Source organism: Oryctolagus cuniculus, chromosome 7 (genome assembly GCF_964237555.1).
Source record: "Oryctolagus cuniculus chromosome 7, mOryCun1.1, whole genome shotgun sequence".
NCBI classification, from domain to species: domain Eukaryota; kingdom Metazoa; phylum Chordata; class Mammalia; order Lagomorpha; family Leporidae; genus Oryctolagus; species Oryctolagus cuniculus.
In genome coordinates, this window is record NC_091438.1 from 78,646,710 (window position 1) to 78,669,242 (window position 22,533).

The 22,533-nt window shown below is 50.0% G+C and overlaps 1 long non-coding RNA gene across 5 annotated transcripts in view; it reads left to right on the forward strand.

The window, feature by feature from the left end:
• The window catches only part of LOC138850605 (uncharacterized), a 120,245-nt gene that overhangs the window by 68,816 nt on the left and 28,896 nt on the right, over positions 1–22,533 (forward strand). For 3 of the 5 annotated variants that reach the window (XR_011390573.1, XR_011390577.1, XR_011390575.1), the window contains exons 4-5: positions 17,135–17,244; positions 21,267–21,351. This is a non-coding gene — a long non-coding RNA (uncharacterized lncRNA). The remainder of the gene's footprint in view (positions 1–17,134; positions 17,245–21,266; positions 21,352–22,533) is intronic. The other 2 variants (XR_011390574.1, XR_011390576.1) reach the window with 1 other exon arrangement.

The window sequence follows — 22,533 nt, forward strand, 5'->3', positions numbered from 1 at the left end:
TTGTGCGGGTTTAAGTCCTGGCTCCACTTCCAACTGTAGTTTTTTACAAATGTGCACCATAAGGAGACAGCAGGTGATAACTCAGGTATCTGGGTCCCTGCCATCCACATGGGAGACCTGGATAGAATTCCAGGCTCCTGGATTAAGCCTGGTCTGGCTCTGGTTGTTGTAGGCATTTGGGGAATAAAGCAGAGATGGATTTATGAAATAATTATTTAAAAATTACTAAAGGGCGGGTACTGTAGTGTAGTGGGTAAAGCCGCCACCTGCAGTGCTGGCATCCCTTGTGGGCACTCGTTCAAGACCCATCTGCTCCACTTCTGATCCAGCTGTCTGCTATGTCTAAGAAAGTAGTGGATGATGGCCCAAGTCCTTAGGCCCCTGCACCTCTGTGGGAGACTCAGAAGAAGCTCCTGGATCCTGGCTTCTGATCGGCACAGCCAATTGGAGAGTGAATCAGAGGATGGAAGACTCTCTCTCTCTTTTTTTTTAAAATTTATTTGATGGTCAGAGTTACACAGAGAGGAGAGGCAGAGAGAGACAGAGAGGTCTTCCATCCACTGGTTCACTCCCCAGTTGGTCACAACAGCCGGAGCTGCACCGATCTGAAGCCAGGAGCTTCCTCCTGGTCTCCCACATGGGTGCAGGGGCCCAAGGACTTGGGCCATCTTCCACTGCTTTCCCAGGCCATAGCAGAGAGCTGGATGGGAAGTGGAGCATCTGAGTCTCGAACCAGCGCCCATATGGGATGCTGGTGCTTCAGGCCAGGGCGTTAACCCACTGTGCCGCAGCACCGGTCCCCTCTGCCTCTCCTTCTCTCTGTGTGTAACTCTGACTTTCAAATAAATAAATAAATCTTTAAAAAAAATTTGCCTAAAAATATTGATAGTGACTGAAGACCACACTAAGATCAAGATACTACAGGGCTATTCTATGACATTGTAATCATTGGAAATCATTGTAATTATGTTTTTTTTAAAGCATCATGTATTGTTCTATATAGTATACATTTTAGTTTAAACCATGATATTGCATGAGCATAACTTAAGACATGTGAAAGTTTCCATCCTTCATTCTAGCATTAGATTCAAGAAAAGGAGACCTCATCTTTCTGATCTCCCTAGCAACAACAGATTCACAAGTGTCCCTAAAACTCGGAGTTAAAGACAACTGGTTCTGTGTGGAAATTGAGAGGCAATATTTTACATAGATGGAAAGATTTACAAAAATGGAAGATCAGTCTATCCTCTGTTGCTAACTCCAAAAGTCAGTTCTCATAGGGTCTTTCTTTCTTCTTTAAAGATTTATTTATTTATTTGACAGGCAGAGTTTCAGAGAGGCAGAGGCAGAGAGAGAGAGAGAGAGAGAAAGAGAGAGGTAGGTCTTCCATCTTCTGGTTCATTCCCCCAAATGACTGCAACAGCTCAAGCTGGGCTGTTCTGAAGCCAGGAGCCTGGAGCTTCTTCCAGATTTTCCACATAGGTGCAGGGGCCCAAGGACTTGGGCCATCTTTCACTGCTTTCCCAGGGCAGAGCAGAGAGCTGGATCGAAAGCGGAGCAGCTGAGACTTGAACCCTCACCCATATGGGATGCCCACACTACAGGCGGTGGTTTTACCCACTACACCACAGGGCTGGCTCCTCATTGGATCTTTCTTAATCCTCTGTCCTCACTGTCAGAATGCTGTGGTGCTCAGTCCTGGGGGCTCCCTGTTTATGGACCCTCGGCAGTACATTCACTGTTGAGAGTTAGCTATCTGCTCTTGGCTCTCAAACTTATTCATCTGTCCTGCGCCTTATTCCTGACCTCCAGACTCATTTACCCAACTGCCTACAGGCTATCTCCACGTGGAAGGTCTCAGGACCACCTTCATTTGTCCAAGCCCAAGCTCCTGTCTCCCTTCAAACTGCTCCACCCTATCTTCCCATCTCAGTAAAGGGCAGCTCTAATCTTATAGGGCAAACATTTCAGCCATCTATTCTTTCATCTAATATCCAATCAACTCAGCCAATCAAGGGAAGAAGGATTGGATTCCTCAGCAAATGTTTACAGCTACATTAAAATAAAAAAAGAATCCAGGGGCTGGTGTTGTGGTGTAGTAGGTTAAGCTGCCACAGGTGATGTCAGCAGCTGTTATGAGCTCTGGTTTGGCTCTGGGCTGCTCCACCTCTGATCCAGCTCCCGCCAGTGTGCCTGGGAGTTGGGTCCCTGCCACCCATGTGGGAGACCTGATAGGTTGTAGGGACCCAATTACTTCAGCCATCACTACTGCTTCTCAGGGTCTGCATTAGCAGGAAACCGGAATCAGGAGCCAGAGCCGGGACTGAAACCTAGGCATTCAGACACAGGATGTGGGCATCCAGACCAGTAGCCTAACTGCCAGGTCAAACACTTGCCCCTCCATTAAAAAAAAAAAAAAGAAATTGAGTATTTAAAAATTTATTTTTTCAAAGATTATTTATTTGAAAGTCAGAGTTACAGAGAGAGAAGGAGAGACAGAGAGATTTCCATCCTCTGGTTCACTCCCCAGATGGCTGCAACAGCCAGGGCTGGACCAGACTGAAGCCAGAAGCCAGGAGCTTCTTCTGGGTCTCCCACTTGGGTGCAAGTACTTGGGGCCATCTTCCACTGCTTTCCCAGGCACATTAGCAGGGAGCTGAATCAGAAGTTGAGCAGCCCAGAGCCAAACCAGCAGCCATATAAGATGCCAGCACTGCAGGTAGAAGCTTTACCTGCTATGCCACAATGTGGGCTCCTTAATTTTTTTTTAAATTTTTATTTATTTACTTGAAATTCAGAGTTACACAGAGAGAAGGAGAGGCAGAGAGAGAGAGAGAGAGAGAGAGAGAGAGAGAGGTCTTCCATCTGCTGGTTCACTCCCCAGTTGGCCGAAACAGCTGGAGCTGGCCCAGACCGAAGCCAGGAGCCAGGCTTCTTGCAGGTCTCACACGTAGGTGCAGGGGCCCAAGGACTTGGGCCATCTTCTACTGATTTCCCAGGTCACAGCAGAGCACTGGATCGGAAGAGGAGCAGCAGGGACTTGAACCGGCGCCCATATGGGATGCTGGCAATGCAGGCGGTGGCTTTACCCACTATGCCACTGCACCAGCCTCAACCCTTAAATTATTTTGACAACAAAATGTATAGTTTGTCAGTAGGTACAAGCTTACAATTGCCTTTAACAAGTTATTTTTTAACAAATTTATTTTGGAAATAGTATTAAACATGGTTAATTATATGTTCCTCATATACAATGTAAAGTGTAGAAGATTAAAAATTGGAAATATATGAACTTGCGTAGTAAATAATGAATTAACTTAATGCAATCGTCTTAAATAAGTATAAATTACAAAGAGTTTGGGGGAGAGCATTAACACAGGCCATGTCTGCCTGTGAGGAAAGAAGCCATAAAGTTTCTGAAGATTTATTTATGTATTTATTTATTTATTTAAAAGGCAGAGTTACTTAGAGGAAGAGTCAAAGATCTTCCATCTGCTGATCCACTCCCCAAGTGGCTGAAACAGCAAGGGCTGGGCCAGGCTGGAGAAACCAGGAGCCTAGAACCATACAGATCTCTCACATAGGTGGCAGGGGCCCAAGTACTAGGACCATCTTCTGCTGCTTTCCTAGGTGTGTTAGCAGGGAGCTGGATCAGAAGTGGAGCAATGGGGCTGGCATTGTGACGGTAGATTAATCCTCTGCCTGCGGTGCTGGCTTCCCATATGGGCGCCAGTTCGTGTCCTGGCTACTCCTCTTCCAGTCTAGCTCTCTGCTGTGGCCTGGGAAAGCAGTAGAAGATAGCCCAAGTGCTTAGGCCCCTGCACCCACATGGGAGACTGGGAAGAAGCTCCTGGCTCCTGGCTTCGGATCGGTGCAGTTCCGGCCTTTGCGGCCTTTTGGGGAGTGAACCAACGGAAGGAAGACCTTTCTCTCTGTCTTTCCCTTTCATTGTCTGTAACTCTACCTCTCAAATAAATAAAATCTTAAAAAAAAAATTAAAAGAAAAAAAAAAAAAAGAAGTGGAGCAGCCAGGACTGGAACCAGCACCAGCACCCATATGGGCTGCTGGTATCACACAGGCAGCAGCTTAACCCACCGTGCCACAACACCAGCCCCATGAAGCCATACTTTTTTTTTTTTTTTTTTTTTATGGGACTATCACAAAGCTGAAAATGTTAGTACATCAGCTTGGGAAAATTTGTAAGATTCTGTCCTTAACTCTTTAAACAAGATCTGTAAGTCATAGAATATTGGAAGACACTAAATGCTGATTTTGCATCTAGCATGGTAGAGCTGTATTACAATGAAGACATGAAACAGGCATGGGAAGCAGACGCAGAGAGCTGAAGCCTGTCCTGGCGTCCTCAAACATCCCTTGCCCTCTGGAGTTAGAAGGATGCCTGTGGCCTCGCCTAAAAGGAGCTAGCACAGAGAAGGAGCATCTGTTTGCCCAAGTGTGGATTCCCCAGGAGCTGAGTGGGGTGACTGACCTCCGTCTCCAAAAGAACATGGGGGACCACACCTCAATGGGGCTTCTGACTTCCATCCCTGAAGAGAAATTGGGAATTTAGCCCACGACCCTGCACCCTCACAGAGACCACGAATCAATAATCTTTGCACCTTCTCACTCCTCCCCGACCAAAAGCCTCTTCTTTTTTATTTTTTATTTTTTGACAGGCAGAGTTAAACAGTGAAAGAGAGACAGACAGAAAGGTCTTCCTTCCATTGGTTCACCCCCCAAATGGCTGCTATGGCCGGCGCGCTGTGCGGATCCAAAGCCAGGAGCCAGGTGCTTCCTCCTAGTCTCCCATGCGGCTGCAGGGCCCAAGGACCTGGGCCATCCTCCACTACCTTCCCGGGCCACAGCAGACAGCTGGACTGGAAGAGGAGCAACCAGGACAGAATCTGGCGCCCCAACCAGGACTAGAACCCGGGGTACCAGATCCGCAGGTGGAGGATTAGCCTGGTGAACCGCGGCACCAGCCCAAAAGCCTCTTCTTAACCAGCTTTGATCATGATAATCTCTTCTTGCAATCAACCCTCAATTCTTTTGTCTTCTCTTTGGTTCTCTCTCTCTCTCTCTCTCTCTGTTTTTTTTTTTTTTTTTTTTTTTTTTTTTTTTGACAGGCAGAGTGGATAGTGAGAGAGAGAAAGAGAGAAAGGTCTTCCTTTTGCCATTGGTTCACCCTCCAATGGCCGCCGCGGCTGGCGCGCTGCGGCCGGCGCATCGCGCTGATCCGAAGCCAAGAGCTAGGTGCTTCTCCTGGTCTCCCATGGGGGTGCAGGGCCCAAGGACTTGGGCCATCCTCTGCTGCACTCCCGGGCCACAGCAGAGAGCTGGCCTGGAAGAGGGGCAACCGGGACAGAATCTGGCGCCCCGACCGGGACTAGAACCCAATGTGCCAGCACTGCTAGGTGGAGGATTAGCCTATTGAGCCGCGGTGCCGGCCCTCTTTGGTTCTCTTAATTTCCATCTTGACAAGATAAAAACCCTTATTAAATCCTAAATTTAATTCTTATGAGGGACCAGTGCTGTGGTGTAGTGGGTAAATTCTCCACCTGCAGTGCTGGCATCCCCATGTGGGCGCCAGTTCAAGTCCTCATTGCTCCACTTCTGATCCAGCTCTCTGCTAATGGCCTGGGAAAGCAGTAGAAGATGGCCCAAGTTCTTGGGCCCCTGCACCCACGTGGGAGACCCAGAAGGAGGTCCTGGCCCCTGGCTTCGGATCAGCCCAGCTCTGGCCGGTGCAGCCTTCTGAGAAGTGAACCAGTGGATGGAAGACCTCTCATTCTCTCTCTGCCTCTGCCTCTCTATGACTCCTGCTTTCAAATAAATAAAAATAAATAAATCTTTTGCAAAAATAAAAGAAAATATACATTAAAAAATCATATCTGGGGTGCAGGCCCATATCTGGGCCATCTTCTACTACTTTCCCAGGCTATAGCAGAGAACTGGATGGGAAGTTGAACAGCTGGGATTCAAACCGGCACCTATATGGGATGCTGGCACTGTAGGTGGTGGCTTTGCCTGCTACACCACAGTGCCGGCCCCACAATATTTATAGGTTCATCAGCATCATGTCTTTTTTTTTTTTTTTTTTTTTTTTTTACAGGCAGAGTGGAGAGTGAGAGAGAGAGACAGAGAGAAAGGTCTTCCTTTGCCGTTGGATCACCCTCCAATGGCCGCCGCTGCAGCCGGCGCACCGCGCTGATCCGATGGCAGGAGCCAGGAGCCAGGTGCTTTTCCTGGTCTCCCATGGGGTGCAGGGCCCAAGCACCTGGGCCATCCTCCACTGCACTCCCTGGCCATAGCAGAGAGCTGGCCTGGAAGAGGGGCAACCGGGACAGAATCCGGTGCCCCAACCGGGACTAGAACCCGGTGTGCCGGCGCCGCAAGGTGGAGGATTAGCCTATTGAGCCACGGCGCCGGCTAGCATCATGTCTTAACTATTACAAAATTGGTGGGTTCAACCTGCAGCCTACATGACTTAGGACCACATATGGGGAACTGGTTTATGTGACTTGAGGGTATATTTGGGGAAATCCCCCAGCAGTCAGTTGGTCAAGCCTGTTCATTGGGAGTAAGTGGTGGCACAAGGGCATGGTGGCAATGCCATTGTTCCCTTTTTGTTTTGCTTTTTATTTTTTTTTATTTTTGCATTTTTTGACAGGTAGAGTGGACAGTGAGAGAGAGAGAGAGACAGAGAGAAAGGTCTTCCTTTGCCATTGGTTCACCCTCCAATGGCCGCCGCGGCCGGTGCGCTGTGGCCGGCGCATCGCGGTGATCCGAAGCCAGGAGCCAGGTGCTTCTCCTGGTCTCCCATGGGGTGCAGGGTTCAAGCACTTGGGCCATCCTCCACTGCACTCCCAGGCCACAGCAGAGAGCTGGCCTGGAAGAGGGGCAACCAGGACAGAATCCAGCGCCCCAACCGGGACTAGAACCCGGTGTGCCGGTGCCACAAGGCAGAGGATTAGCCTAGTGAGCCGCAGCGCCGGCCCCTGTTCCCTTTTTGACTGGAGGATCTGTAGCAGAGGGTAAAGGGATGGGGCAGGAACAGGTTTGTCGGGGGAATGGCAGGGTAACAGATATAACATTCTGGCGGAGGTCCCATTATGTAAGTCTGCTCCTCGTGGAGACAGTAGGTGGCTCTCTGTTGAGGCAATGATCAAACAGCAAGGTCCATAGTATCATCAGTCCCAATGGAATAGGATGGCATCGTGACCTTACTTCTTAGGTGCCCCTTGTTGAATTTTCCAGGCTTCCACTGTGCACTGACCAGCCAGCTCCCTGCTTTGAGACTGGAGCAGGGCTGTAGATTCCTGAAGCTCCCACTGTGTATAGCTTGACCAGCCTCTGGTGTGGTCACAGCAGGGCAGTGGACTTGGAAGGTGACTTTGAGGGGGCCTTTCTGTGGTCACCACCCACCTGATAGAACTCTAGGGTGGGATGGCAGCCTTCACTCAGAGTGGTAAATCCAGGCATCTATACCTGCAACTTTTAAAGCTGTAGGGGTGGTTAGAAGCACTGGGTAGGGTCCCTTCCCTATGGGCTGGAGGGGTCCCTGGTGCCAGTCTTTTACCCATGCAAGGTTTCCTGGCCTGTGAGGTGACACTGGATTAAGTCTCTCTAACATCTACTGGTGTACCTAGGCTTTAGTATTGGCCAGGAGCTGTAGTTGGGCATGAATTTTTAAATTGCCCATGTTTCCCCTATCTCTAGGAATCTTATAAGGGGAAGGGGCCTGTGGAACAGAATCTCATAGAGTGAGAGCTTGAGTCCTGTTCAGGTTGAGTATTTCATTCGGAGAACTATGGGCAGCACTGAAGTCCAGGGTAACTGGGTCTCCTGACAAAACTTAGGGTTTGTTTCAGGGTCCGGTTCATGCACTCAACTGTCCCTGAACTCTGAGGTGGATAAGCTATGTACCCATTCCGTTTAATTTGTAGGGCCTTTGCCAACCCTTGTGTGATCTCAGCCTCAAAGGCAGGCCCACTATCTGACCCAATAAAGATAGGCATCTTGTATCTGGGTAAGATCTCATGTAGCAAAACCCTAGTAACTTCTCTGTCCTGGTGGGAAGCCCTAGGCTTTCTCCATCCTGGTGGGACCACCTCCACCCTGAGTAAGTACAATGACCAACAGGTATCTAGATCCTCTGCTGGGTGGTAGTTCAGTGAGGTCTATGGGTCTTCGAATGGGCTTTGTCCAGTCCTTTGTATTCCTGGTGGCTGAGAGTTTCCCTTGTTTGGCATTGTTGCAGGCACAAGTTTGGCATCTCTGAGTTGCATTCCTGCAAAGTGTGAGGAGTTTGGCCACATAGTAATACTGGTTTACCAGAGTCTCTAACACTGTTCTTCCCATGTGGCTGTTTTCATGAGGTTGACAAACCAGCGGATGGGCCAGGTGGTCTGGGACAAAAGGGCACTTGTCAGGAAGAAGCCACCATCTGCCTGCACTCTTGGTACCCTTTTCTGCCCCGGTTCTCTTCCTCTGGGGCATACTTTGGGTGCTCAGGCAGGGACAAGATCATCAAAATCTTGCCAGGAAGGGCCAGAGGTGTCATTGTCATGGCTGCCAGCCACTGCTGAGTTTGCCTTCTGGTGTCCTTGGGTTATGGGGTCTCCTCCCTCTTTTGGTCCCCAGCAGTGTGCTGTGACAGCAGCTTAGCTGTAGGAGCTCAGCACCTGCTTCCAGGAGGTGTAGGAGCTCAGTTTGGTTCTTAATGGCTTTTCCCCCTGCAGTGAGGGGTCCTCCTTCATTGTTGAGGGCTCCCTGTATGTGGAAGGTGGCAAAGGTATACCTCGAGTTTTGGTTTCTTGCTCTGACTAGGGCTGGCAGCTCTGCCTGCCGTGCAGACCAGCTCATCAGAAGGGCCCCTGCCTACTGTTTCAATTCCAGTTACAACTGCATACCTTGCCAGATGCTTTCTAGCCAACGGGAAGCCGCTTCCATCAGCGTAGAGGGTACGGTCTGGGGATGGCAGGGGCTCGTCCGTGGGATCTGGATGGCTCGAGTAAACCTCATCAGTGGTTTCAATGCAGTCATGGTCTGCAGGACCTGGCTCAGTGGGTAGAAAGGTGGCTGGATTCAGTGTTTTGTCAGTTTCCAGACGGTCTCAGGGGTTCTTGCAGAGGAAGCCTGGTGGGGGCTCGTAGGCAGAGTGGATACCCAGCTACCGCTGTGTCTAACTGTTCGGACAGATAGGCCACATGTAGCTGCCAGAGTCCTATATTTTGGGATCAGACTCCCTTGGCCATCCCCTTCTTCTCATAGACAAACAGGTTGAATTCACGGGTCATACCTGGGAGTCCAAAGGGAGGGGCCTCTCGTAGAGCCTTTTTTTTTTTTTTTTTTTTTTGACAGGCAGAGTGGACAGTGAGAGAGACAGAGAGAAAGGTCTTCCTTTGCCGTTGGTTCACCCTCCAATGGCCGCCAAGGCTGGGGCGCTGCGGCCGGCGCACCGCGCTGATCAGAAGGCAGGAGCCAGGTGCTTCTCCTGGTCTCCCATGGGGTGCAGGGCCCAAGGACTTGGGCCATCCTCCACTGCACTCCCTGGCCACAGCAGAGAGCTGGCCTGGAAGAGGGGCAACCGGGACAGAATCCGGCGCCCCGACCGGGACTAGAACCCGGTGTGCCGGCGCCGCAAGGTGGAAGATTAGCCTATTGAGCTGCGGCGCTGGCCTCGTAGAGCCTTTATAAGAATAACAGAGGCCTCTTGTTGCTGTTGTCCCCATTCAACTGGTCTCTTTTCTCCCCTCTTTGTAACTTCATAGAGGGGTCTGACTATCCATGAGTAACTGGGGATCCAGATGTAACAGAAGCCAGCTACCCCCAGAAACTCTCAGACCCGCCTCCAGGTTTTTGGAGTTGAAAACAGCCCAGACTGCCTTTTTCCATCCGGGCCCCAAGGCCAAATCTGAAACCCCACGTATCTGACCTCCTTTTGACAAACCTGGGCCTTTTGGGGGGCTACTCGGTATCCAGCCCTTGGAGCAGATCCAGCAGTGCCTCCGTTCCCCTATCGCACTCCTCCGAGGTTGTGCTTGCCAGGAGCAGATAGTCCACACGCTGTAGGAGTGTGCACGGGGAGCTGGGCCGGGTCACCTGCCAGGCCTCCCCCCCAGTATCATGGGGTTTTGAACGCCAGGAGCAGTCGGGTCCAGTTAATTGTTCCTTCTGGCTGGTGGCAGAGCCCTCCTATTCATAGGCGAGTAGGGGCTGGCTTACCCATGCCAGGTGAATACAGAAAAAGCCATCTTCGGATCTAGACAGGTAAGCCACTGGGCCTCGGCAGGTGTGAGGCCCAAGAGAGTACAGCGGTTAGGGACCACCGGATGAGTGGTTGCTGTGGCCCGGCTGATGGCTCGCAGCTCCATGACAGGTCGGTAGTCGTGGGCGCCTGGCAGAGGAGTATTCTGTGATGCTCGGCACTTTCTGAGCAGCCCGAACTCCCTTGGTCTCTGGAGATGAGCCTGAATGCCAATGCCGGCTTCCTGGGACAAGGGGTACTGTCAGGCCCTCACAGGGTGGGCCCCAGGCAGCAGCTCGACTGCCACGGGTGGGTGGTCGGCAGCCAGTCCGGGCAGGTTTCTCTCAGCCCAAACCCCAGGGAAGCGGGAGCCCCATGTTTTCAGGGCAGGGTCCACGTTCCTGACGGGCTGAAAGTGGAGTCTCCGTTCTCGGGGAATCGTGACAAAGCAGGATCAGCGAGGCCTCTCCTACAGCACTTCATCTTCCTGTCAGCAGGCTGGGACAGTGCCGCCATCAACACAGGAAGTAATGTGGGCCCCCAACTTGGACAGCAGGCCCCGTCCCAAAAGAGGGACCGGACACGCAGGCACGTAGAGAACTCACGTCCCACATGATGTCCTCCCATTGAGCAGGTTTGGGGGATACAGAAGGGGTGCTCTGAGGAAGTCCTAGTGGCTCCCATAATTGTGGACTTTTTTTCAGACATAGGACCCGCTGGTCTGGTGACTCCTGAGTACAGCCCAGTGTCCAAGATAAAGTCCACTGTCTGGCCTCCCTCTTTCTTTCTTTCTTCCTCTCTCTCTCTCTCTCTCTCTCTCTCTCTTTTTTTTTAGATTTATTTATTTATTTATTTATTTATTTATTTATTTATTTTAAAGGTGCAGTTACAGAGAGGGAGAGACAGAAGTGGAGACAGAGATCTTCCATCTGCTGGTTCACTCCCCAGTTGGCTGCAATGGCTGGAGCTTGGCCCATCAGAAGCCAGGAGCCAGGAGCTTCTTCCGGGTCTTCCGTGTGGGTACAGGGGCCCAAGGACTTGGGCCATCTTCACTGCTTTCCCAGGCTATAGCAGAGAGCTGGATCAGAAGAGGAGCAGCCAGGACTCCAACCAGCACCCATATGTGATGCCGGCACTGCAGGCGGAAGCTTAACCTACTACACCATAGCTCCGGCCCCTGTTGGCTTTTTCTAAGAGCTGGGTACTGTTCATTCCGGCAAATTCTTTGAGTTTCTGGACTTTTTTTTTGGTGTCACCCTGCGCTTGGCCTACAAAGATGGCATTCACCATCCATTGATTTTTCTGGGCTTCAGGGTCAAAGGGAATATACAGCCAAAATGCTTTGCACAGTCTCTCATAGAAATCGGATGGGCTGGGGCCTGTGCTGTGGCATAGCGGGTAAAGCCACCACCTGCAATGCCGGCATCACATATGGATGTCAGTCAGAGTCCCAGCCAATCCACTTCTGATCCAGCTCTCTGCCATGGCCTGGAAAGCAGAAGATGGCCCAAGTCCTTGGGCCCCTGCACCCACCTGGGAGACCCAGAAGCTCCTGGCTCCTGGCTTCAGGTCAGTGCAGCTCTGGCCGTTGTGGCCATTTGGAGAGTGACCCAGCAAATGGAAGACATCTCTCTCTCCCTCTCTGTATTTCTGCCTTTCAAATAAATAAATAAATCTAAAAAAAAAAAAAAAAAGAAAGAAAGAAAAAAAGAAAAAGAAAAAAGAAAAACAGAAATCGGACAGGCTTTCACGGGGCTTCTGGAGGACCCAGGTAGTTTTGGGCCTATTCATTGGCTCCTTTGCTCCTGCTCTAATCCCTCCCTCCCTCCCTCCCTTCTTTCCTTCCTTTCTTTCTTTCAAGATTTATTTATTTGTTGGAAAGTCAGAGTTACACAGAAAGAGAAAGAGAGGCGGGAGTGGGGTGGGCAGGGGTCTTCCATCTGCTGGTTCACTCTCCACATGGCTGCAACGGCCAGAGCTGCGCCGATCCAAAGCCAGGAGCCAGGAGCTTTTTCTAGGTCTCCCACGTGGGTACAGAGGCCCAAGGACTTGGACCATCTTCCACTGCTTTCTCAGGCCACAGCAGAGAGCTGAGCTGGATCGGAAGTGGAGCAGCCAGGGCCCGAACCAACGCCCATATGGGATGCCAGCACTGCAGGCGGCAGCTTTACCAACTGCACCACAGCCTGGAGCCCTCTAATCCCTTTCAAGAGAGCCTGCAGCACTCTCTCTAGGCTGCCTCTCCCTTCCTCTGAGTTTGGGTCCCAGTGGGCGTCCTCTTCAGGAATGGTGGCCTCCGCCCAAGGCTTGGCATTTAAATGGCTTGTGAGGGCGTGTGTGCCACCAACCATTTCTGGGCCCCAGTGTTTACCCTAGGTTCCTGGTTGTCGAGGAGTCAGGAGGAGCTGGTGACAGTCTCCCTGAGTGGGTAGGCGCGTCTGACAGATGGATTCCATTAGGTTTATCATGGCCTGAGGTTTTTCTGAGTCAGAAGGAGTATGGTGCTTCCAGTTGAGTAAGTCGGTGGTGGAGAACGGTTGGTAGTAAAAGACCGGCTCTCCTCCTTGCATAGCAACGTTTGGTCAATGTGCTGCGGCCCTCTGACCTCACGCAGGTGCAGGAGTACTGGTTCTCTGAGAACACTGCTGCTGCTCCTGCCACCACTGCCACTGGCGGCCCTGACTTGTGACACAGAGATGGGGCCCCCTGTGGTCGTTTGGCTCTGGGCTGAACGGAGCTGCCTCCCTATCTGTTCAGGTTCCTCGGGTCGTGGCCGGGTGAGACAGGTGGTGGTGGACTCTCTGGTAGATGAGGGGCCTCTGGCCTCGGCAGAGGAATGTAAGGAGGTGGTGGCAGTGGGGGCTTTTCGGGATCTCCCTGGAGAATCGGTGGAGAGGCTGTGAGAGTCTTAGAGGTCCCTCGGTCTCTGAGCTGGAACTGAGTCCTGGCCACAAAGATTTCACTTTGTCCCTGCCTGGCAGCACAGAACCTATCCAAGGGGCTGAAGCACTGCAGTTTGCGGCCCAGAGTCTAAGTCCCGGAACTGGTGGTCGGGATGGCCAGGCTCCCTGGAGATTATCCTGGTCAGATCAAGAGTGCCCTCTGGTGGCCGTACTAATTCGCAGAGGACATCATAGTCTCCTGAATACCACGCCCCGCCTCCCTTTTAAGATTTATTTATTTATTTGAAAGTCAGAGTTACACAGAGAGAGAAGGAGAGGCAGAGAGAGAGAGATAGGTCTTCCATCTGCTGGTTCACTCACCAGTTGGCCGCAACGGCGGGAGCTGTGCCCATCCAAAGCCAGCAGCCAGGAGCTTCTGGGTCTCCCATGCAGGTACAGGAGCCCAAGGACCTGAGCCATCTTCTACTGCTTGCCCAGGTCATAGCAGAGAGCTGGACTGGAAGTGGAGCAGCCAGGTCTCGAACCGGTGCCCATATGGGATGCCGGCACTGCAGGTGAGAGAGATTGATCTTCCTTCTACTGGTTCACTCCCCAAATGGCTGCAAAGACTGGGAATGGACCAGGATGAAGTCAGGAGCCTCCTCTGGGTCTCCCACATGGGTTCAGGGGCCCACGCACTTGGGCCATCTTCTGCTGCTTTCCCAGGCCCAATAGCAGGGAGCTGGGTTGGAAGAGGAGCAGCCGGGACTTGAACCAGCACCAGTGTGGGCTGCCAGCACTGCAAAGGGCAGACTCACCCACTGTGCCACAGTGTGTGGGGGGGGCTGAACTCAATTCTGACACCAGTGTTTGGGGGTTAGTACACGTGCCCCAGGTTAAGAGATCAGTCTCACAAGACTGCTGCACTTCTGACACTGGCCGCAAAGAGGTGCCCACAGTGCCCACCTTTCTGCCCAGCCAACTGCAGGTTCAGGGGCTTCCAGGAGCTGAGCAGACACTTGCCTTACCTTTATAGGATTAGTGCCGGGGACACAGCCCGGGAGAAGCCCAGCGGATGAGGTGCAAAGGGGAGGAGGGTGAGAGGTGTGGTTCTGCCAGCAACCAACCGTCCCAACCATGAGGCTTCTGGAACCCCTGGGTTAATTTTTTTTTTTAATTAACATTTCAATATTCAGTCGTGGGTGATTGGGTCTGGCTGTTGGAAGGCAACATCTTTAGTGCCTTTGCCCGGTGGGGAGACCGGAGGGTGGGGCTGAAAGCTGTCACCACTGAATCAGCTGCTGGATGTTTCTGAGGATCCCCCCCACTCCCGGAGCCACCCAGGAGCCCCCAGCTCCAGTTACTCATTAGCATACAAAAGCCACTCACCTCACTCAGCCACTTGGCTGAGAACCTGGTACAACAACCAAATGTGTTTTTGCATTTAAATTTTCTTTTACTTCATAAAGAAAAGAGGCTTATTTTGGCTCCTGTCATTTGTTTTTTAGTCCGCCAGAGTCCACAGTCCGATTTGAAAACTACAAAGTTTGCCACAGTTTTGTGAATTAAAGTTCTTCAGGCCAAATTCTGTCCTTCTGTCAGGTGTGGAAGTTACTACGTGGCTTACGGAATTAAAAACTTGGCTCTGGTGATTTGACTTTACTCCCCCATTACTTAGGAAATATGTATCAAACATGTTTTAAATGGAGAGTGACTGTTTTATATGAACCATAATCAAAAGGAGTGCTTTGCTTGTAACCAGTGAGGCACCACAATTGATACTTGGCTAACAATTACCCGTTATTTGTTTCCACTAGAAACAAATGTGAAATAGCATCTCAGGAATGAAAGACAAAGCAATGTTACTTTATGAGAAGCTAGATTTTATAAAGGACATCATTAGTTCAACTATTCCTTAAAAATATTCCTTAAAAAGAAAGTTTTATGTTTTGAGTCTGTAATAAAGATGATGTTTCTCTCGTTAGCTGATTTTTTTTTTTTAAGATTTATTTACTTGAAAGGTAGAGTTACAGAGAGATCTTCCATCTGCTGGTTCCATCCCTAAATGGCTGGAACAATGTGAGTTGGGTCAGGCCAAAGCCAGGAGACTGGAACTCCATCTGGGTCTCCCATATGGATGGCGGATTTGGGGGACGCAAGGAGTTGGGCCATCATCTGCAGAATCCGAATCCGAAGCAGAGGCAGAGCTCCGTGCTAGGCACTCCAGTAGGGGATGCAGTGTCCCAAGCTGTGGCTCAACCTGTTGCTCCACGACTCCTACCCTAAGGATATTTATCTGACAAAGTTGAAATGCTTTGATTAACAAGAGGGGAGTGGTAATTTCCAAGGAAAGTGGGAATTCTTCTGGTCTGTAGAGGCATACTCCTCTTTTTTAAAGACTTATTTTATTTGAAAGAGTTGCAGAGGTCTTCAATCCATTGGTTCACTCCCCAGACAGCTGCAACAACCAGAGCTGCGCTGATTCGAAGCCAGGAGGCAAGGAGCTGCTTCCAGGTCTCCCACATGAGTGCAGGGCCCAAGGACTCTGCTTTCCCAGGCCATAGCAGGGAGCTGGATCAGAAGTGGAGCAGCCAAGACTTGAATTGGTGTCCATATGGAATGCCAGCACTGCAGGCAATGGCTTTATCTGCTACACCACAGTGCTGGCCCACATTTCCAGTTTTATTTTTATTTTTTTTTAAGATTTATTTATTTGAAAGTCAGAGTTACACAGAGAGAGAAGGAGAGGCAGAGAGAGAGAGGTGTCTTCCATCCGCTGGTTTACTCCCTGAGCTGTGCCGATCCAAACCCAGGAGCTTCTTCCGGATCTCTCATATGGGTGCCCAAAGACTTGGGCCATCTTCCACTGCTTTCCCAGGCCACAGCAGAGAGCTGGATCAGAAATGGAGCAGCCAGGACACGAACCGGCACCCATGTGGGATGCCAGCACAGCAGGCGTGGCTCTACCCACTACGCCACAGTGCCAGCCCCTCATTTCTAGTTTTAAAGACATACTTCAGGAGTGAGTGAGCGGCACAGTGGTTAAACTGCCACTCAGGACACCCATACCCCAAATCACAGTGCCTGGGTTATCTTACCCTCCATTCTAGCTTCCTGTTAACACACCCCCTGGCACACAACAGGTACTTGGGTCAGGTACTTGGGTCAGGTACTTGGGTCAAGTTCTTGGGTCCCTGCCATGGAGAACTTAACTTGAATTCTGGGCTCCTGGCTTCAGCTTGGCCCAGACCTGACTGTTGTGGCCATTTAGAGAGTGAACCAGCAGTAAAAGAGCTTTCTTTCTCTGTCTCTCTCTCTGACACTTTACCTTTCAAATAAGTGAATAAATAAATATTTTTTAAAGTTTGTGAAAAAAATCAAAAGAGGAGTTTTAGTGCAAACATTTTTTGAAACCCACACAAAGTTTTTCATGAACTTTTTAAAGACTCCTTGTATTATGCGTAGATTTCAAAATATTTTTATTTATTTTTATTTTTATCTTTTGCCAGGCAGAGTTAGAGAGTGAGAGAGAGAGAGAGAGAGACAGAGAAAGAGAGAGAGTTATAGACAGTGAGAGAAAGACAGAGAGAAAGGTCTTCCTTCGGTTGGTTCACTCCCCTAATGGCTGCCACGGCTGGCGCTGCGCCGATCTGAAGCCAGGAGCCAGGTGCTTCCTCCTGGTCTCCCATGCGGGTGCAGGGCCCAAGCACTTGGGCCATCCTCCACTGCCCTCCTGGGCCACAGCAGAGAGCTGGACTGGAAGAGGAGCAACCGGGACTAGTACCCAGCGCCCCAACCGGGACTAGAACCCGGGTGCCAGTGCCGCAGGTGGAGGATTAGCCAAGTGAGCCATGGCGCCGTCCTGATTTCAAAATCTTTTGCAGCAAAATAAACTTATATCTTAATTCCATTTCATGAGCATTTTGGCGTACCTTCATATAAAAAAGATAGAACATCTCTGTATCTCCCAATAATTGCATTTTTTTTTTTTTTTTTTGACAGGCAGAGTGGACAGTGAGAGAGAGAGAGAGAAAGGTCTTCCTTTGCCGTTGGTTCACCCTCCAATGGCCACCGCAGCCGGCACACCGTGCTGATCCGATGGCAGGAGCCAGGTACTTCTCCTGGTCTCCCATGGGGTGCAGGGCCCAAGGACTTGGGCCATCCTCCACTGCACTCCTGGGCCAAAGCAGAGAGCTGGACTGGAAGAGGAGCAACTGGGACAGAATCGGTGCCCCAACCAGCACTAGAACCCGTAGACCGGCGCCGCAGGTGGAGGATTAGCCTAGTGAGCTGCGGTGCCGGCCCAGAAAATGTAACTTTTTAAAGAATAAAAGAGCAAATTCAAAGTGTATCAATCTCTCCTTCCCCCTGGACCAAGTATGGTGGGACCATTAGGGAAGATGGGCAGATCCCTGCCATCCCCACTGCGCTGTCATGCCTCCCAGGGCTCCTCCCCGATGGTCCCTGTTGGTCTGTGTGCCCCTTGCTCAGATTTGCAGGGTGATTACTCACCCTTGCCCAGCACTGCACCTGTTTTACCAGTGCCTCAAACTACAGGCCAGTTACTCTCCTGCAACCTGCTTATGTCCTTTCATCTTGCTGGCCACCTGGTTCCTAGGTCTGCCTTCTGCTTCCAACCACTCCAAAAGATGCCCTTCCAAACTTTGAATTCCATGAGTTCATTGTCATCTGCCTGGTGTTGCCCTACAAAATCAATGGCTTGAAAACTCAAGAGCCTTTGTTCTAGTCCAGTTCCGCACCAACCAGCAGGGCTGTAATTGATCCAATTTTCTTCTTGTTTCAAGCACGACAGCCTGGTGGGTAGATATTTGGCACATCCCATATCATAGTGCCTGGGTTTAAGTCCCGGCTCCCCTTCCAATTCCAGCTTCTTGCTAATGCACACCCTGGGAGGCAGCAGGTGATGGCTCAAGTTCTTCAGTCCCTGCCACTCATGTGGAAGACCCAATTGAGTCCCAGGCTCCTGGCTTCAGCCTGGCCCAATCTCAGCTGTTGTGGGCCTCTGGGAAGTGGACCAGTGGATAGAGTATATTCTGTCTGTCTGTCTCTATACATTTCTTTCCTTCCTTCCTTCCTTCCTTCCTTCCTTCCTTCCTTCCTTCCTTCCTTCCTTCCTTTTTTTTTCAGAAGAAAAAAATCCCCCCCACATTTATTAAGAAGACATAGAAAGAACTCCACCAGAAAAAGTAGAGTCCTCAGTGTTGTAAAACTAGTTGCCAGCAGAACATTCAAGCCCTAGCCCGGTCTGGAGTGAAACTTGATTCTGGACCATTCTTCTATTGGCAACCACTCTACTGGGACTCCTGTCTTTGTTAGACTTTTTAAGCAAATTCACAGACAGCATCCTTCTAGATCAAATCTAAAAGGTCTGAACATCTCCAACTTGGGCGCGTATCGAATCACCTGGAATAAGGTGGGTGTTTGTTAGAAATTTCGAGTGCCCTCAGTTGCTGACTGTGAGGCTCTGGCGTGGGGTCAGCGACCTGTGAATGTACAGGTGGCTGCTCCAAGGGATGGCTGCTCTCGGTGGCTACTGCACCATCTTTCAATGCCACAGACACGGTTCATCCCTCACAGTCAAATCAGCCGCAGCAGTGATGCCCAGGTTACCTTGCGCTGGGGACCAGGACAGTCTCTATACTTTTTTTTAAAAAATATTTATTCATTTATTTGAAAGTCAAAGTTACACAGAGAGAGGAGAGGCAGAGAGAGAGAGAGAGAGAGAGAGAGAGAGAGAGAGGTCTTCCATCTGAATGTTCACTCCCCAATTGGCCACAACGGCTGGAGCCTCGCCAATCTGAAGCCAGATCGAGGAGCTTCTTGTGGGTCTCCCATGCAGGTGCAGGGGCCCAAGGACTTGGGCCATCTTCTACTGCTTTCCCAGGCCATAGCAGAGATCTGGATTGGAAGTGGAGCAGCCGGGTCTTGAACTGGCGCCCTTATGGGGATGCTGGTGCTTCAGGCCAGGGCATTAAACTGCTGCACCACAGCACTGGTCCCAGTCTCTGTATATTTCACATGAAATGAAAATAAATAAATAAAAGTTAAAATTAAAAAAAGAGAGAGAGAGATGAATTAAACTGTCACAAGTTATGCTTCCCTCCAATAATTCCAGGCATGGTCTCTTGATGCCTGGGCTTTCTTGCCTGGCCTAGACCAAGGTCATGGTCCCTGACCCCGTCCAGTTCTCCGTGCCTCAGCTCCTGCTCAACCATGAGTATCCCACAGCTCAGGCATCAGAGCGGCCCCTTCTCCCTTCTCCTGGATGTTGTGGCTTGGTCTCTGGCTCTTCCTTGTTTTATTTTGTTTTTCTCATTTATTTGGAAGACAGAGAAATAGAGACAGAGAGACAGAGGCAGAGAGACACAAAGAGATCTTCCATCTGCTGATTTACTCCCCAATTGCCTACAACAGCCAGAGCCAAAACCAAGCCAAAGCCAGGAACAAGGAACTCAATCTGTGTCTCTCAGGTTGAGTGGCAGGGACACAAGCACTTGAGCTATCACCTGTTGCCTCCCAGGTGTGCATTAGTAGGAAGCCGGGGTTGGAAACGGAGCCAGGACGTAAGCCCAGGCACCCGGATATGGGATGCCAGCCTCCCAACAGTGTCTGAACTGTCGTACTCAATGCTGCCCTCACCTCGGCATTTGGACTTCGCCTTGTGTAACCTTTTCACGTGCTTGCGATGATGACCTTGGATGGATTACCTAGGACTAGCGGATTTTTCCCTGACACATAAGAATCGTGTGTATTTAGGGGGTACTGCGCTGGTCTGGTTGTAAGTGACGTTAAAGCAGGAGCCCTGCCTGGAAGCTCCAGTCTGCCTTCCTGCCCGTAGCGGAGGTTCTGGGACTGTTAGTGCGTTGAAGAGCATCTTGGGAACTCACGTCCCATCGCTGGGAAAGCTCTCTGTGGAGCGTTCTGGGTGACACGGCCATGCTGGGCCTCGCGGTAACGTGTTTCAGGGTGAGCATGCTCTGCCTTCCTCCTCCATGCCCCTTCCCGGGGCTGTCGAGAGAGAGTGGTTCTATCATTGTCTCGAACCGTTTCGCCCCAGGCACCCGTGAACCGCATCTGTGGCTTCCTTTGCACCTGATTTTGTTTGTGAGAGAGTTGCTGGCAGGGGTACGGCTCCATGGCTCAGGGCCCCCAGGGCCTCGCCCCTTGCCTGGATATCTCATTCAGCCTCTGAAACTGACCGAGGCCTGCACCCAGCTGCCACCCCTGCCACCTCTCAGGTTTATCCCCAAGCGCCACCTCGCTCCGCTCCACTGATCTCCTGGCTGTTCTTCAGTTGTGTCCAACATTCCTCTTCTGTTCCCTCAACCTGGAAGAATTAACTCCTTCCCTGACCGCCCAGCTGGGGAGAACGCTGTGTGTGCCAGTCCCTCCCAAACCCCCTCCTCAACTCCGTTTCTCTTCACTGGAGCCATCATCAGCGAACGCATCTTAAACTTACCCATTGTTGTCTCTCCCGTGGCCACGTAAGTGCCAATGGAAGCAGGAACTTTGCTTGCTTTTCTGCTCTGTCCTCAGCCTAGCAGCATACAGCGTGAGCTCTGGTTTGAGTCCCGGCTGTTCCACTTCTAATCCCACTTCCTGCTAATGCCCTGGGAAAGCAGAGGAAGATGGCCCAAGTACTCAGGCCCTTGCCACCTATGTGAGAGACCTAGACAAAGTCCCTGGCTACTGGCTTTGGCCTGGCCCAGCTCTGGCCTTTGCAGCCATTTGGGGAGTGAACCGGCAGCAGAGGGAATATCTATCTGTGTGTGTGTGTGTGTGTGTCTGTGTGTCTGTATATATGTCTAATCTGCCTTTCAAATAAGTAAATGAATCTTAAAAATTTACTAGCATGTTAAATGAATGTGCTGAGGCAAAACCTGATCCAAAAAAAAAAAAAAAAAAAAAAAACCAGGAAGTTAAACAAGTCATAAATTGTAGTTCAATTATAATAATGTAATTATATTTTTGGTGATATTTCCCTTTACTGCACTAAAGATAATGCTAATAGATTGGGTAAAGATTGATAAAAATCAGATTTATTCAGGGGATTGATTCAACATTTCCAAAGATGTTAACAAGGTTCCTTTCATCAACTTTATCTTTATCCCAGGAGCATAAATGTGAAAATTATTTCTGTCTTCTCATGAACTCCCTTCTGCCGACTGGAGGCAGTTTCTGGATTGGCAAAGGAAGAGGTAAGTTACTGAACTAGCATTATTTTGTCTTCTGCCTTTGAAAGGCAGAGTTACAGAGAGGCAGAGGCGGAAGCAGAGAAAGAGGTCTTCCATCCGCTGGTTCACTCCCCAGATTGGCTGCAACGGCTGGCCAGAGCTGAGCTGATCCTAAGCCAGGAGCTAGGAGCTTCTTTCAGGTCTCCCATGCAGGTGCAGGGGCCCAAGGACTTGGGCCATCTTCCACTGCTTTCCCAGGCCATATCAGAGAGCTGGATTGGAAGTGGAGTAACCGGGACTCAAACGAGTGCACTTACGGAATGCAGGCTCTGTGGGCAGCGGCTTTACCCGCTAAGCCGCAGCGCTGGCCACCTTGTGTCTTTATAGAGGAAGGTTTGGCCATTTTGTGGGACATTATGAGAATAACAAGTTCTAGTATTCCCCAGTACAGTAAGATGACTACAGTTCACAGTAAGTGTCAGAAGCTCCACTGAGACCCGGAGGAGTCTTGTAACTGAATGTCAATCTGATGGTCAGGTTTTATTTTTTTTCCCAAAATTGTGCTTAAAACCCCCACTACCACTGGCCATTTTGGGTGTTTTTCTTTCTTGGAAGCCCCTTTCCGTGCCACTAAGGCTGGAAGTCTCCGACTAATGAATTTTGCTTTTAAATATCAAAAACAAACAAAAAACTAGAAGTAGGCTCCAAAGACAAGGAAATGGAAAACTTATTTGCCTTGTTTGACTAGCTTACACTGTGTACATGTGTTGAAATATTGCACGAAAACGTACAAGTATTTATTAGTTTTTCAAAAAATAATAAAACAATTTCTTCTTGTGGCCACTAGGTGGCAGAAGGCACACACATTTCCGTTGGTGCATTCATCTCAAATTTGTCTTTTGGGAACCCTAGTACTAAGCCCTTATAGTTGAAGAGTACTTTGTAGTAGACAGAATACTTTTACAAATGATATCTCATTCCATCATGTGTACACCAGCAATTGGTCACCCACCTCAACAAATTAATTTTCTATGAATAAATTCGATCTGGCTATAAGGAAAAAAAAAAAACCATGATATCTAATGATAACCTGTGAGATAGGGAAGGCATTTATTTTTATATGCTTGCTTTTTAAAAACATTTTTTTTTTATTTGAAAGGCATAGGGACAGAGAGAAATCTTCCATTTCCACAAATGCCTACAACA